The following is a 17,527-nucleotide window of genomic DNA, read 5'->3' as shown; positions in this document are numbered from 1 at the left end:
AGAGAGCTGGGATTACAGGTGAGCACCTCCACACCTGGCGAATAGATCGATTCATAGCTCAATCAATGAGGGCAACATCCTAAACCATCAAACAGTGAGTGAGAATAAAAGAACAGGTGTAAAAGAATGGAAATGTAGATTTAAGAATGAGTTAGAATAAAAACCTGAATCTACATAAATCCTGTTTTGCCAGAAGAACCATATGTATGCTCATTTGTAGGTATACAATAGTTTATTCTAGAAGACACTAAGTAGCTGTAAGGTGCTCTCTTGTGAGTTACTGACATTTGAGTTCTGCTGTGTTCAGGCCTTCATGGAAGGCTGTGAAAATTAATTGCAGAGCTCTACCCTTTAGTCTGCAACCACCAAGAGGAAAAACAAAGAAACAGGCTTCAGAAATTTGTAGTGTAACAAATGAGCTAGCAGGGCCTCTAGTCTAATTAATCATCTTGCTGGATTAAATAACATGACACAGAAAAACATGCCAGCATTTCATTGTGAAGCCAATGTAAAATAATATTAAAATAATCATCTTTGTATCAAGATAATGACAGGTTAATTATTGCTGGTTTGCATTCATTGCCATGCAGTAAGCACTTGGTCACTGGGGTTTATACTCTGAAAGCCTTCACTTCCTATCTCCATTCCAACCAAGTTCCATTCCTTTTGCCCTTGAATTTGAAGTAAATTCCTTGCAGAAGCGTCTTTTTTACTTTGCTTCAAACTCAATGATGGCATAAAGCACTTGTAAGAATGTAGGCCAGTATTTCATTTGGAGAGGAGAGAGATGAAGTTTTTAATCAGAGGACAAGTATAGGGAAGAGGAGGAACAAGAGAGTTCCCCACAGGAAGAAGGGAAACTGAAATGTGTACGTTCAGCAAGAGTGGTAACTGGAGCTCCCTTTCCTTAGCACAAGGCTTTCCAGGCAGTGGGCGTGTGGTTGGACAGAGGGATGGCAGCATCCTACTCTCCGATAACATTCTTGTCCCAGCGTTCCTTAGAACTTTGGTTATTAGGCATCAGGTTCTTGATCATCTAGAATATTAAGAATGTTCTAGATACCAGCACAAGTTATGTTTGACTTGAATCTTCTTTTGTATTTCAAGGCATTGCCATTTGGAGGCAAGTCAAATACAGTAGTAGGGCAAAGCAGGGGCCTGAGACAGTCTGGAACAAAGTTTAATTGTTACAGACTTCAGGATTCATATTTAGATTAATGTGACTGAAAGGCATAAGGAATTGTAGCTTTTTGAAAATTGGTAAATTTTTAAATTTCATGCCACCCATACTTGTAAGAGCTATACTATGTGCATTTTAACCAACATTGTCTTTTATTTCAACTAAACAAAGGCTCTTTTTTTTAATTCTCAAAGACATTTCTTATTATTTTGGTTGTGAGTTTAGCCTTTAACAGCTGAGTTCTCTCTTCCAACCCTCAATTTTTTTGTTTGTTCATTTGTTTGCTTATTTTTGGTGTTCTAAGACAGGGTTTCTCTGTGTAGCCCTGGATGTCCTGGGATCACTCTGTAGACCAAGCTGGCTTCGAAATCACAGAGCTTCACCTGTCCCTGCCTTCTCAAGTGCTGGGATTACAGGCATATGCTACCATGCCTGGCTTTCAAAGACAATTCTTAAAGCAGAAAAACAATATATGGATATAATTTTTTCAATAATTAACTGATATGAAAACTTTCCAATTTTAGTTTCAAATATATCGTTTTTTTTCTAATTCAGCTGAAAAGTTAAAAAATGAATTGTATTGTCATCTAGATGATATACTGCTTATAATTTATATTACACTTGTTTCCACATGATTTATTATTCATATTCTATATAACATAGTCATTACTTATGCATGTGGTGATGAGCCAAAATACTGCATTATAAATACATTTATTTAGTTTTCAACCTCATACAGTACACTAGTGTTTCCCCACTATCTTTTCCTTTCTAGAAATGCACTCTTTGTGGTACTACAGGTCCTCTCTGTAAAGAACAGGGAGTGTATGCCTTAAAACACTAATGTTAGGTTTGATCATGCAAAGGAATTCAGCCAAAGGCATGTTAGTGTATGTATTTCATAAAGGTAGTTTTAAATAGACCCCTGTGGTGGAGATTAACTTTGTGTATTCCTACCGATCATCATTAGGAAAAACTCCAGAGGTTCTTCCCTCAAAAGGATGAGAACTGCAGGTTGTATCTGAATCTACATCCCCATCACAAACAAAATTGAGTCTAGCATAGATGCAGCAAACCCAGCAGCCTCAAAATCACGAGAGCCCGAAATATCTACATTATAACCACTGAGTTTGGAATAGTTTGTTGTACAGAAGTATGTTACATGTAGCAACTTGAGACATACTTCCATTATTTTAATTTGGTGCAGTCCCAAGATTCTTGTGATACCTTGAAGAGGCTAGACTTTCCAATTTATCCCTGCTTTAATTGGGATCAAGAGACCTTTTCATACTTAGGCTCCAATGCAGAATAGAACAACATTCACCTGAGGCTGTGACTGACCACTTAAAGTCAGCATATTTCAAGGTAAGTTTTAAAGCTGCCTGGGAGCTAGTAAAATATAATTTCAAGGACAGGATATTTGCTGAATTCTTTAACTCCAATTAAATGCCTTAGCACTTCAGTGAGATTCAAGAGTTAGAAACATTGGTTGACGGGTTCAGGGCTAGAGCACTTGTTTAACATGCTGAGCTCCCGGGCTTAATCCACAGCATCGAATGAACGGTGATAACAGTAAGTTGGAGAAATTCATCTGGCCTCTTGAAAGGAGGAGCTGCCAGCTGTATGGTGTAGGAGAAGAGAAAAATCTATGCCTGTGTGTTGAAGAAATCAGTCCATGATGATGATGAGCCATCTCCAGTCCCTGACTTCATGGCTAACAGTGTGTTTGGAATTTTCCAACCTGATTTTACTCATGATAAATTTATTTATGTATTTACTTCATTGTTAATATTGTGATGATAATAACCATTAGCATATCATGTTTCCCCAATAAATTAATAATCACCTAATATATAAGTATGATTTTATGGCACAGTCAATATTTTCTTAAAATAGAAGTACAGATATTAGTCACTATAGAATAAATAAATTCTCCAAAGCTTTTCATTCTATGAATAAAACTTCACATTTTCCAAGTAGTTTAAAAATTAGGCCTCTTGATTTCTATTTGACTGCACAATATTTGTACGCAGAGGATTTTATCCTGATAAATGCCTACCATGTCACGGGAGATCAAAGTGAAACAATAAAAGAATACCACTATATGAACAGTCACCCGAGTGCAGTCACTAATGAGGAATCAATGTTGTTCAGCCCCAGGAAGAAACAGTACAAAGAGAAAAGCAAAAGCTTTTGAAAAACTCTGCCTACATCCTTAAAGTGTTTTCCTTCCCCTTCCAGCATCTAAAGGAGCAATTTGTGTGCATGGTGAGGAGAGAGAAAAGGCGACAGAGAGGGAGGATAAAGACCACGACGAGTGCTGGGCAGTCTTTCCCTCGCTTCCAGTCTCTTCTCTCACTGATAGCTTCAGAAAGAAGGCAGATGCTACAGCCACAGCTGGGAAATAGAATCACTTCAGGCCCCGGGCAATCCTTCCATCAGGAAAGACTGAGGGCAGGCACCACTGACATCAAAGGAGAAAAAGGTCTTTGGGGTAAAGCAAGAAATTGCATCCCTGTGAAGAAAAAAAAGGAGGTGGATAAAAATCCATATTCTACATTTTTTTTCTGTGGGAAACACACTGCTGACTTCCCAAGAAACAAGACCAACTGTCCTATTCTGTATTTCATATTGTCTGAAACTTTATGTTTTTATCATGGGGTAACGCCCACACACACTCATCCTCCACACACAAACATATGCACACTTCTTAGCAACATTTGTACTCAATCACTGGTTTGCAAATTTCATATTCAAATCTCGAGATTTCTGTCTTTTTGAAACAAAATTATTTTTAATGATGTTGCACAGCAGGCGGCCTAATGAGTTGTATAAAGAGCTGACAGGAGCTATTAAATATATGGACATTTTTATTGACAGGATGGGTATAAGATGAATCGGGCTGATGCTGTATTATTCTTGCTTGAAATGTAATCGGAATCAAGTAGTAGATGACATTTAATAATGGTATCATAGCTCATAAATTCTTTTGCCAATTTTCTTAACAGTAAGGGCAGTTTTGAAAATGATCCACCCCTGAGTACTGCAGGCTCAGTATCTAGTTCACTATAGAGTCTTTTCTTGACAAACTACCCTCTTAATTTTTCTCCAGTGGTAAGGTGGGGAGTATTTGATTAAATTTGGATTAGTGTGAGGCTTTATTTCACAGACTCCCTGGATTCCTGGGAGGCTTCCAGGATTTTTTATCAGGATCCTAACAATATCTTCTTTAGACTTATGATAAATGATACAGCTAACATTGGTTCCACTCCGGAATATAACATTTTGAGTTTAGTAGAATGAATATCTTTAAGGAAATATAGCACATAAAGAGATTTAGTTTTCTGTAGTGGCCTATGTCAAAGTTAGGTTCTCTCCGAAGCAATATGTTCTTATGCGTCCATTTGTAATGCCCTTGAGAGATCTTTCAACACTGCTTGCTGAGAACTATGCTTTGTGCTGTTTGGAGCTCCATTTCAAAGCTCTTTGTCTATGTCCAACACCAAGGAGGAGTGAGCCAAGTCCACCCAGAAACCAGAATTCATTGCTTTAATGTCATTAGGAACAGCCATGGGTGGTAGAAGGAAGAAGAGTGCTCATGAGCATGTGCTCTTTATCCTATCCCCCAAGGTCATAGGTAATGTTTAATGGTTATCTTTTATGGAGAAACTTGCTATTTGGCAGACAAAAATTAACAAGGTGCTAGAGAAGACCTGCTCAAGAATTTCAAAAGGGAAAAAATTATTGAAACTGACAATCTAGAGGGCTGAATAACAGAGAGATTATTCCACAAATCAAGGGACACAGTTGACCTTGAAGGTGAAAATGGGAAAAAACAGATTTCTCTTTTAGATACACCAGAAAGAAACTCTGGCACCATCTGGATGTTAGGACTTCTGATCTTAAGAACTGTAAGATAATACTTTACATTAAATGACTAAACTTGTGAGTTTTTAGGCCAGAGGAGAATCCATTCAGACTCTAAATGGGCCTTAAACACAAAGGCTACAATAGGCATTGCATTTTGGAAGGTTTTCATGATGCACAGTAACTGCCCACTCTGTCATTACTGGGATTTTTAGTTAGAAGAGTACTGGCAGTGTCAAGTAAAATGCACCTAATCTGCTCTTGAATCCAGTTTACTTGCTTGTATTTAAAAGATTAAATGTTCTGCATGCATTTGATCCCCACCCCGCGGCCCCGTGATGCCCAGTCCTGCTGTACACCACAAAGTCCATTCAGGTTAAGCCTGTACTGGATGTGTTGAAAATAATGTCTGTGTCTGAGCATTGAAGAATCCATTGTTGTTAAGCATTTAGGTCATCTTTATCAACCCAGACATTCTCCATCAGTACAGCTGGTATTCTTATATGCCCACAGTTAATTTCAAACTCTTGTAACAACTAGAATGTGTTTTAAAAGATACTTTAAGAAATTAATAAAGTTCTTATCTGCTGTACTTTCATGAGTTCTGGTTAATGGTTTTTTGTTTTTCTTTGTTTGTGGGTTGCTTTGTTTTGTTTTGTTTTTTGAGACAGGGTTTTTCTGTGTAGCCTTGACTGTGCTAGAGTTGCTCTGTAGACCAGGCTGGCTTCAAACTCACAGTGATCCACCTGCCTTTACCTCCCAAGTGCTGGGATGAAAGGCGTGCTCTGGTTAATGCTAAGTAAGGTCACAACCCAGTGTTGAAATACTGAAATGGTCAATGATATTGAGTAAACTGGCTATAAGTAGCCTCCCTTCATCTATAGATTTGTTTACATTGTTTCAGCAACTTCTAGTCAAATTTAATTTGAAGCTATTATGTAGAAACTCTGAGATGTAAACAATCTGTGAATTTTAAATGGCAGCACGTTATGAATTGTCTAATGAAACTCTCCCACACTCCATTCTCCCCTAGCCAGACCATGAGTCATTGTTTCCTCAAGTACATTCATGTTGTATGTACTACCCCTCTGTGGTAGATAAATGCTACATTGTATCTTAACTTATCAAACAAATATCGCATTGTGTCACATCACCACAAAATAGGTTAAGTACAGAATATGATCTTTTGAGGGACCACATTGACATAGCTGTTATCACTATATATTATCATGCTTACTCTGCTTTATTGATTTCTGTGAGACATACTACTTCTATTAACCGAGTCTAAAATCACCCTCACAGACATTTGCCTACTAGATGATTATGCATCATGTCATGTTTCAAATAATTTACTGTCATTATATTTAGAGAAAATGCATAGTGTGTACAGTCCAGAGTTCAGTGGATAACAGGAAGCTATTGTAACTATACAAAAGTATTGACTCACACCAATATAGGAATCTATTTAAGCTGCATGAAGTACTTAAAAGGTAAAAGTTAAAATTATAAATTTAGGAGAAATATAAGCTACTATGTTTACAGAATGAGAGTTGAGGAATTCTTATTCAAGATATAAGCAATACAAAATTTAAGATGATACATTGAGAGATACGTTTTGTATGTGACTAAAGAAGTCTGCATATTCCTTTTGCCCAGCAGCCTTCTCTGCAGAAGGAGTTGACTTTTAACTATTGTGAATGGAAGTCTGGCTCTGCTCTGCGCTTGCCTTTTTTGACAAACAAAAGCCACTGAGAAGAACTTGAGTGCTAAGTCCAGCAAAGACAAGAATATGTTTTCCTATTGCTATGGCAGAATCAAGCTGCCACAGAAGAAGTCTGAACTACCCAGGGTGAGAAATCACATAGAAAAGACACAAGGTACCTCATCCAAAAGTCCGAATCAACTGCTGGTCATGAGAGTGAGGCCATCTGACCTCCTCCCAGAAGACTTGCCTAATGCTCACAAACAACTGAAATTAGCAAGGATGAAGCCTGCCCATTGTCAACCCACAGAATGGAGCAGACACATGTGTTTTCTGCTGTTATATTTTTGCATGGTTTATTATGAAGTAGTGAATACTGCATAACTGATATAATTTTAAAAACCCTACCCTTTTAAAGACACTCTATATCAAGTAAAAGATAAGCAAAGCATACTACACAGGTATATAAAGAAATGCCAACTCTTTAATAACAAAATATTAAGCAAATGAAGCATTACTTCATAAGGAAGCAAGTATAATGCTCCATCAGCCTGAAAAGATGCAGAAACCTAGAGGTAATCAAGGAAAGTAAAGCTCAGGCAGATATGAAGAGCAATCGCATACTTACGAGTTAAGTAAAAAGTACAGAATGGTATATTACACGGTATAGTAAAGTTTAGTACACAAAGTATAATGTGATCCCTTTGGAAATTTTGGCAATGACTAGTAACATCTACCATACACTTTCTGAAAGTCTACTGCTAATGAGTACAGGGAGATAGTCATATGATTATCATTGATGGGTTCTATGCAGGAGCAAATATAATAGAGGGACTGGAGAGATGGATGACTCAGTGATTAAGAGCCCCCTACTGTTCTTCCAGAGAACTTGAGTTCAGATCTGGCAACTGTTTGTAACTTGAGCTGCAGGGATCTAATGCTGTTTTCTGACTTGTTTGGGAACCTGCATACAAGTAGAGTATATAAATCCATGCACATGCACACACACAAGGCACACACACAGGTAAATAGAGAGAATTCAGTGAGGAGAAAAATCTGGCCTTCAAAGTAGGTGTTATCATCTAGTGGGTGACCTAGAAATAAAATAGTCAGGAAAAGCAGGGTGGCAAGGGTGGCTTTTGCTTCTTCCCAGTGTTGCTGTTGTTGCTTTGTTTGTTCCAACTGTTGACTAACATCCCGTTCACCTTCTTTGTGTCGCAGTTTCCTTCGAGATTGAAGCATTCCATCCTACATGGGAGCTCCTTGAAACAGAAGGTAAACAACTCAAAAGAGCTTCAGGAAGTACCTGAAACTGATCAGATTCACTAAGCTCCGCCCTCCCTCCCAAGAATAAATATTAAAGACAGCTAAGAGACACTCCCAGACAGAGCAAGCTGTAGAGAAGACTGGCAATCCCAGCTGCCGGAAAGAAACAGATGGGCTGCCTGGAAGAGATTTAGTACAACTGAGTCACCTAGAAAGAGCTCTCTTCAACCTTTGAGTTGCCACAGGCTGTGCAGTGCCCGCCATGTTCCCAGTTTTGTGAGCTGTCACCCATGCTGGGCTGTTTTTGCCATTTCTGCTCCTGTAAGCAACCCCAATAAACCCAGTTTCACCAAGTTGGGCTACGGTAGTGTCCATGATTTTGTCTGACATGGGATCCCTCTATGGGGTGAGTATATCTAATGTGTGTGTCATGTCTCCTCAGGAAAAGCTTGTCACCTAACACCATCTGCATCCTCCAATGTGGACTGATTTCTAGTGGCGTTCTAGGAGTTTCCAGACCTTCCACATTGGATTGGGACTCTTGGAGGACCCAGCTTCGAACTCTGAGCTGCATGAAGACAGCTGTTGTTGGACTACCATTCTAATAGAAGACCTTTCTGTGTGTGTGTGTGTGTGTGTGTGTGTGTGTGTGTGTGTGTGACACACACACACATCCACACACACACACACACACATATACACTTTCTGTAGGTTCTGTTCCTCTAACAAACGTTTGGCTACTACAGAAGGAGAAATGAAGAAATGTGCACTGTATCTGATTATGTGAGAAAACAAACATTATGCTAAAGGAAAACAAGCATAAGAACATTGTACAAGTTTAAAAACAAAAATAAAGCAGTGTGCATTTTAGTTTCAAATACATGCATATATGTATAAAACCTCCCTCAATAATAAGCACTGCGGAATAATAGTTGCAATGGAAGAAGGGGAACAAGGGGGATGGAAAGGATGATAGTAAACACTGTTGTTCCTGCTGTTTGGCGGGCACACGAAGGTCCATCCATGTATCATTTAATTTATTTATTTATTGTTTTCCCCATCACCCTGTGTGTTGCGTGTGTGTTTGTGTGTGTAGTGGGTATTCTCCTATGTCATTTCTTGGACTCAAGACGCAGGAACTTTCGCTGACCCTAGAGTCAAGCCGGCACTAGCAAGCCTCCTTCATTCTTCCTGTTTCCAACCCCTTTCCCATTAACATGGTACTGGTATTAGGGTTGTAGATACGCAGCTGCTGATTGAGGTTTTTATATGGGTAATGGGGTCTGAACTCAGGTCTTCATGTATGTATAGCAAGCACTTTTACCTACTGATATCTCTTCGGACCTCGTCAAGTTATTCTTTATCATATACTGCTTAAAGCAGAAACTAGACCATTGAAGTCAGTTTAAATCAAGATCAACTTTGTCTTCTGAAAGGTTCCTGGTAGACGAACAGCTACTGAGATGTGGTATTCAGAATCCTTCCAATATCCCAATTCCAGATTCTGGGAACTGTCCAGCTTTTTCTTGTAACTCTTCCCCAAGTTCCCACAAATACTATGAAATGGGATCCATGTAAAATATGCACTAAAGTCAAGAATCAAATGGGATTTTGCTATTGAATGCTTTGTTGTCAGTTAATTAATTTGACCTTGGTCTAGGAAGTCACTTCCTTGGCTTTCACTTGCTGTTTTGTGGGTGTAAATATTCATGAAAATAGTTGAAGATGTATTCCTGTGACTAACTGACATAACCAAGAGCTCTGAAACCTGACAGTGCAGAAAACATGTCTCTCTTTCTATTTTCCACACCAGTAAAAAAGTAATCAATTTTTTTTTCACCTGAAGATGAGCAAGAGATCTCATAAAGAAAAAGAGAGGGGAGTGTTTTATGCAAATACACGAGATTATCTTTTATGCAGTTTCAGCCAGCATCAGAGAAGTATGTTTTCATAAATTAAAGCTCTTTCTAATTTAAAACAAGCATTCTTATTCAAGGTAGCAAAGCATCAGGATTAGAGAGAGGAATGCAAGTGATGGGCAGATATTGACAGGAAAACTCTGTTATTGTTAGGGAATAGAACTAGTAGAGCCTCAAGGTTTTCCAAAGGTAAGAGTGAGTTCTTCTTGGCACCAAGGCTTTGTCAGTACTCCCTTTCTTGTGCCCATTTGAGAAGCATGGAAGCATCAATTTATTTGTAGTCAAACCCCTACATAATAATTCTCTAATTCATTCTGTCTAGGTACACAGATGACACTCAACCACCCCAGATTTTTACTCACTCTCTCATCATCTAATTTCAGAATAGGGATGTTTAGAGAGAGGGGAGAAGCTTAACGTAATGTATAAAACAAAAGTGACTGAATTTACTTGGATTGGGCAAGATTAAGCTTTCTAAGGATATTGGGTATATTAAGAAAATATAGTTATGGGGACATGAAGTTACTATTTGGCCCCATAAAACTTTGAGCTGTTCCTATGAAGAAGTGAAGGAAGGGGTGCTGAGAAAAGAGAGCAAGCTACAAATCTGATGCCCAGGATCTCTGTGTTCCCAGGAGTTGCTATGGAAAGGGACAAACACCCCAGACATCATTCTCCTGGAAGGGAAGACACGGAGAACATAGAACCTTTGCACCTAGAACTGAATAGTGACTAGCTGAAAATGGTGTCTTGGCAGCACCAGCAGACAGCGGAAAGTGGACATCCCAAGAAAGTCAGTTCCTGGATTACGAAAGAGATTCTCTATGAAAGGGTGGCCTCGGGGAATCCTGAGAGTGGTCAGATTTGGCTGGCACCAGCCCGAAGGATGCTGAACACTTATCTCCTCCAGGTCACTCCTCTATCAGTAGGAGAAGGTCTTGTGACTTGGCTCTTCCACTCCCTTACAGCACGTGCTCACTCATCCCCCAGCAATGTCCAGGGCATTGAGGATTACTTTTCACTTCCTCTGCACTCCTCTCTACAGTGCAGTTTACAGCATAAATGCTGTGGTTTGCTTCTTGGCTCTTGTGACTTATGATTGTTAGAGCCAGGTTTTAAATGCAGCAGTCTGCTTTTCTTTCAAAAATGAGGTGTTTTGTTTTTTTTTTTTGTTTTGTTTTGTTTTGTTTTTTACCTTCAAACCTTTTTTTTTACCTTTTACCTTTTTATTTTTTTTATTTTTATTTATTTATTTTTTTTTTTTACCTGCTAGCAATTAAAGTCAGATGCTCATTGGAATTTCTAAAAATTAAACTTTATCGTTGGCATTTTATCAAAAATACGATTATTTCCACTAGTGAGAAACAACAAAAAGATTATGAAAGTGACTATTCCTAGAAATTACTATTAATTATGGAAAGGCATAGTGTTAATTGTTATGGCCTACTATTCTATGAATGAATTAAAATGAGTACAGTTGAAAATGGAAAATGATTGGGAAAGTAGAGAAAGAATGGGGAATTCCATGTGAGCTTTGAGGGGAGAAGACATTTTCAAAGACATCCTGTCAATAAAAAAGTCTTATTTTTAACCATATTTGATAACTCACATTGAGAAAGAGTCTCACAAATTGAGATATGAAGAAAATATTGATAAGACATGAGATAGACATGATAGATTGTTATGGGTGCCCACAGTTACAACAACACAAACATTGCATTTTAAGCCCAGATAGATTCATTTCTGAACTACTGTAGGCATCTTTTTTATGAATATCCCTTTGTAAACGCTAATGCGTACAGAAGCAGATTGGAGCAGTGTTCTGCATATTCATCTGGTCCTTACATGAAAGAGAAGAAGGGCCTGAGTCATCACTATAGGCTGAGCCATACTGTAGAAAAATTCAGGCAAAATAATACTTTATAGAAGCTAGTGGAGGGAGAACATCCTGAACATTGGTTCCTGAACTATCCATCAGCTGTAAGAACACTGTGCTACTTGTAATAATTGTATAAACTGACAGGAAACCTTCCATTCAGTGTTTTGAAAATATCTAGGGAAGTGTATAAGCAATAAATCTGGTTTTATGTGGGTTGCCTCTGGACAAAGGGCAAAATGTATACATATCTTCATATCTCTGATTTTCCATCCTATATTAGGGAAAATGTAGATGTTCACCCTGTTGTCCAGGAGGTGCCATTTATGAATATGAGTTTTGAGACATCATTTCTGGCCAAGAAGATATATAGAGCAGATCTGCCTACTTTTCTACGTTATAGAGACATCAGTAGCATTGGAAGGCATAGGAAATTTATTGTTTTATGTTTTCTCCTCTTCTGGGGAATATTGAAAGACAGTCACTTTGTTCTTCTCAGGACAGGTATCTACATGGCATCTAGTATAGCCAATAGAATATGTGTCACTTCAGGGGTTAAAAACCAGCGTGTAGCTTACCAAATTTCATCATGCCATAATACTTTGTAATGGTAAAGACAGAAGTTTTATACTCTCAGTACAGATGATGTGGACAAGCATACTGAGCTGATGTCATGACCAACAAACAAACCCTTAGTGTCTTTAATATACATTGACACTGGGAACTGTTACCCAGCTGAAGTGGAATATATTGTTCCCAAAGAGGATTCTTTCAAGGAGTCACCATCCATAGGGCTTGCTTAGCCACCCAGCAGGTGTAGGCATCACATTGGCTAGGAAACTCTTACATCTTCTGAATTACTGTGCTGAAGTCTTCTTTGATTGCTACATTCAAAACAACAGTTGATCTGGGCATGGTGGAGTCTAAAATCAGGGAGGTTGAGGCAGGTGTGTCAAGAGTTTGGTGCCAAGCTTGATGTATCTCAAAACAAAATTAATAGAAAAGTTGTTATCCATCAAAAATGTCATCTTCACTCTGAATCCCTGAAGGTTTCCTCGTTTCTTCAAACAATCTCATAGTTGTCTCCCCTCACTTGAGGCTCTTCTGCATTCAGAGAGATGGAGTTGTATGAACTGGTCTCTGATCACAGGTAAAACACTGCCATGTCATCTGCTTCATAAGGAAGTGGTAGTAGGACAGCAGGTGCCATAAGCTCCTGTGTTTCTACATATCTTCTCTGTCTTCTCGTGTGCTAAACTGGGCTTGTTTTAGTTTCTGTCTTGTACTGTGAACTTGATGTACATGGGAAGATGAATAAGGTTTGTACAACAATGCCATGCATTCTATTGGGTTGCCTCAAAGTGGGACCAAGTGCTGCCTGTATCCGGATGGATGTTTCCTAAACCCATCCTGTGAAACAGCCATAGTGTCCTTCAAATTGGGAATACTTGTGACCTCCCATAATCTCTAGTGTTTCCAGAGCCAAATGGATGGCATACACAGGATACATATACATTCTCTCATCTGAATATTTGGTTTTTGTCATCTCTAGAGAATTGACCATTTCCAAAGTGGCTTACTTCTATTGTAGGCATGGTAAGGTTCCTCATTGGCGGGAGGTCTCCTCAGTTCTGCTACTATCCACAGACTGTTTGAGTGTTCTCACAGCATTATTGGCATCTGCAGAATGGTTAAAGCCATATTATATCCAATTATGTAACCTAGAACTCTCAATAATATGATTGCCTGAATACGATCAGCATAACGATAATGCCAGTTGACAAGCTAAAGTGAACAGGGGAAATTACACATCATATCACCACTATTAAGAGCTACAGGTGATCAATTGCTGATTAGAAATATATGTGTAATGATATAAATGTATATGTCAAAATTATTTAATAAAAAATAATGAAAACTACCATAGTGAAACCTGTTCCTTTGTATGCTAACTCAAAAAAGTAATATTAACAAAAGAAAGTATTTGTTGTTAAAAAAAAAAAAAAAGAAAAAGAAAAAGAAGTTGAGACTCAATCTCATCCAGTGATGAACTCCCATGTGTATTGTCCAATCCCAAATGGTCAGGCCTGGACACATGTACATAGGAACAAAGCTAAAGTCAACTTGGTGGTTATGAGTGTGTGTGTGTGTGTGTGTGTGTGTGTGTGTGTATGTGTGTGTGTGTGTAACAATAGTAATTAAAGAAGAGATCATGAATTTGGGAAGGAATGTGGAAGAGGTTGGAAAGAGAAAGAGTTATGGAAATGCAGCGCTGACTTATGAAGTTCCCAGAAAATTAAAATAATTAAGATAGAGATAGAGATAGATAGAGACAGATAGGAGAGAGGAGAGAGAGAGAGAGAGAGAGAGAGAGAGAGAGAGAGAGAGAGAGAGAGAGAGAGAGAGAAAGAGAGAGAGAGAGAGAGAGAAGCTAGATAAAAGACAAGGCAGAGGCAGAATGCTTCCTATGACCTCACTTTAGCACACAATCTTACTTCTACCACTTCTCCTCTAGGGAATTTTCTGAGCCTGGAAATCCTGAAAGGCAACTAGCCTCCACAATTTGAAAGGAGTCCTGTTTATGGACATATTTGAAACTGTCACAGCCTTTGTATTTGGACAAGTTTTTGTAAAAATTCCAAGTCCTCTTTTCCAATTATAACCATGCCATCATGCTTCAACTATAAAATGGCAGAACAGCAGGGATGAGTCAGCTAGGATATCTGCTTTGGAACTTGAACCTACTGCATTTCTAATAGCTTTTTGTAGACATGGCTTGCTTCCTAGAGACAGTGCTAGGTCAGAGCATCTTGTAGTTTTGCTGATGTAGCTATTAGATGCACTTTATATAGTTTGCCCTTTGCTCCATTAACCAGTAGGAAATAAAGCTATGCTATTTCCTTGTCTCTGCTCTCCACTGGTAGCAATGTAGTTAGAAAGTACAGAATATCTCTTCTCAATAACTGTCTTTATGTTCTTCCAGTAAGATTTATATTCTAGCAATAAGTAGGGCTACTCAGTTGTTTTGGTTCCACAGTAGACAGGCTCTTCAGCTCTATTTCTTGCTTTATCTCTCTCCTCATCGACCCCAGCCATTCTTCTTTTCCTCCATTGGTTAGTTCTTTCACTCTTCCTTCATGCCACATCCTGGAAGGGCAGAATAGCAGCTCAGGTGCTGTCCTCAAACTGGTCTTTTCCTGAAAGTTCTTCCAGATCTTTTAATCAAAAGCACCTGCAAAGTCAACTGTGAAACCATTTTTTTTACTAATTTTGACAGCAAGCAACTCTTGTCTAGTAAATAGAGACTTTTGTAATATCTTGATGGTTCTTGACTTGAGATTTTTAAATTTTATTTTGCTGCTGTTGTTTTTAACGATTCACCAAGTCTCAAACTTAAATAAACATGAGATCAATGATCCCTAGCCTCAGAGGTTTTGGGTCGGTTGCTCTACATAGGACCAATATTTTAAATTCCCTATAAGTCCTAGATTAATGTAGTATCATCGATTCAAGTATAACACATTGATAACCATCCATGAAATTCTAATTATTGATTTTTAAAGGCATATATGTGTGTCCTAATGAATTCTACCTGAAACTTACAGTCATGAAATTTTGCACCTAAACGAAAATTTGGAAATTATGATGTCATACTTCATTTTAGGAAATACTTGACTAAAAAGTTAAAATTTACACACTTGGTCAAAGCCAAGAAGCAAGTAAGGTGGACATAGATCATCACTGAGTATTTCCAACTTCTTCTCACTGTGCTGTCTGTTGACAAGCCTATATGAGAATTTTTATATAGATAAATTTCTGATGCCAAATTGATGAGGAGGGATAAAGGATGTCCCAGCTTTAATCAATAAAGGCCAGGACAGAAGATGAAATAGAGATTGCAAAAAAAAAACAAAAAACAAACAACAACAAAAAAAAAACAAAAACAAAAACAAAAAACAAAAAACAAAAAACAGCAAGAGGTCCTCTGACTCCCAGAGAGGATGTTAAAGTGTTTGCTTTGCATTTCTGGGTATCTTACTTAAATCACCAGAAGAGCAGTCTCTTTATGAAAGGTATTGTAAAGCACTGAAAAGGGAATCTCTGACAACCGAAACCTGTAGTTTGTACAGCAGAGCCTGTGACCAACTGCCAAGAAAAATATCAACATGAAAACTGATAGTGTGAGATCACATGAACAGGGACATTGCATATAAATATTTAGCAATATTTAGCACATGACCCCAGGAGGCAAAAGAATAAAAAATACAGTACAACCTTCTAAACTGTGTGCTGTTCAGCCCCCAGGGCAATGTAATGACTATGTCCAGCTTGCTGTGGACTAAATAAAAGAACTTTGATTCATTGCAGATGAGCAATAATTGTCTTTGTCACTAATTATTTATATCATGAGGCCATCTGTGATGCTTTCATGACTTCCAAAAGAGAATGTACTCAACTTGAAAGGCAGGACATCTTGCCAGCTTAGAAATGACATCTGGTGGTTCAGAACTGGAAGACTTAGCAGTAAAACTAAGAGCTGCTTACAGGTGCCAGCAGGAAACAGGATATGGCGCAACCGCATCTGTTCTAGAGCTCTGGGTTGGGTTGGGTTCCTCCGAGGGAAATGCTGAGACTGAAGTTATGCAGAAGACATCCTATATAGGAGAAGGCAGTGGTAGGGGATCAGAGGAGCAGGGCAAACAGGATGAAAATGACGAGTAGATGCCCTCAAAGGCAATGAGTCATAGTACTCCTCCTCAAAGGTGCTCTAGAGCCTAGGAAGCTGGGATTCTCTTACTGTCACTTCTTAGGGTTTCTTAGGGGCCTTCTGCCTCTGTATGAGCATTTAAAGTGGCCCAGTGCCCAGGGAAGTACCCCATGGAAAAGCCACAGGTTCTGGGATTTCAAAGAAGCACATTACATTTTGGAAAAGGCATACACTGCAAATGTTTCCAAGAGAACCTATTTCCAGACCGAATTGCCTGGGAGATTTGAGCTTGCATCAAAGCTTAGCTTCATGGAAATGCTACAAAATATGACTATTTATTCATACATAAGCCTTGTTTGCAAATGCAATGTTAATAGTAATAGACGTGGCCTTTATCCTACGTATACTTTTTCCTCAATTGATAGTGTCAGGAAGAAAGCTAAGGGCATTTTGCTTTGTGCTGCTTCTCTTGTTCTCTCCCAAATACACGTCAAGTTCTCCAACTTATTTAGAAGAATACAATGGAATCAGCCTTTCTAAAAACATTTTTAGATGGCATTGGCGATGTGCAGGAGGGCATCTTATACAGACCCTCTTGCTGTCCTTATTGACACACCTCAAGTGAATGCATCCAGAGATCATAAGTAGCCTGACAGCTATTGTACAACCATGACACATAGAAGAAACTATACCCTTCTTCCCTACTCATTTAATATAAAATTCTGGTTTCCAGATACAATGATAATATGCCCCAATATTGCAGGAAAGAACTATTACATTAGAATACGTGGATGTATCAGTCTTTAAAGAGATATTTAGATTGTATAGTAATAATACCCTGTATTTTTCTATCGGTGTATTGTATCAGGGTAAACTTCTAATGGCTTTTCCCAAACAAGGTAGAAATAGAAAGCAAAGAAATGGTATGAGAGCCATCTTCTGGAGAGATCTATTACAACTACACTGGATTACTTTCCTCTGGATCTATCTATCTCCTGCACCTCAACCA

Source organism: Acomys russatus, chromosome 4 (genome assembly GCF_903995435.1).
Source record: "Acomys russatus chromosome 4, mAcoRus1.1, whole genome shotgun sequence".
NCBI classification, from domain to species: Eukaryota; Metazoa; Chordata; class Mammalia; order Rodentia; family Muridae; genus Acomys; species Acomys russatus.
The sequence above is the reverse complement of the archived record's forward strand: the minus strand, read 5'-3'. Positions refer to the sequence as shown.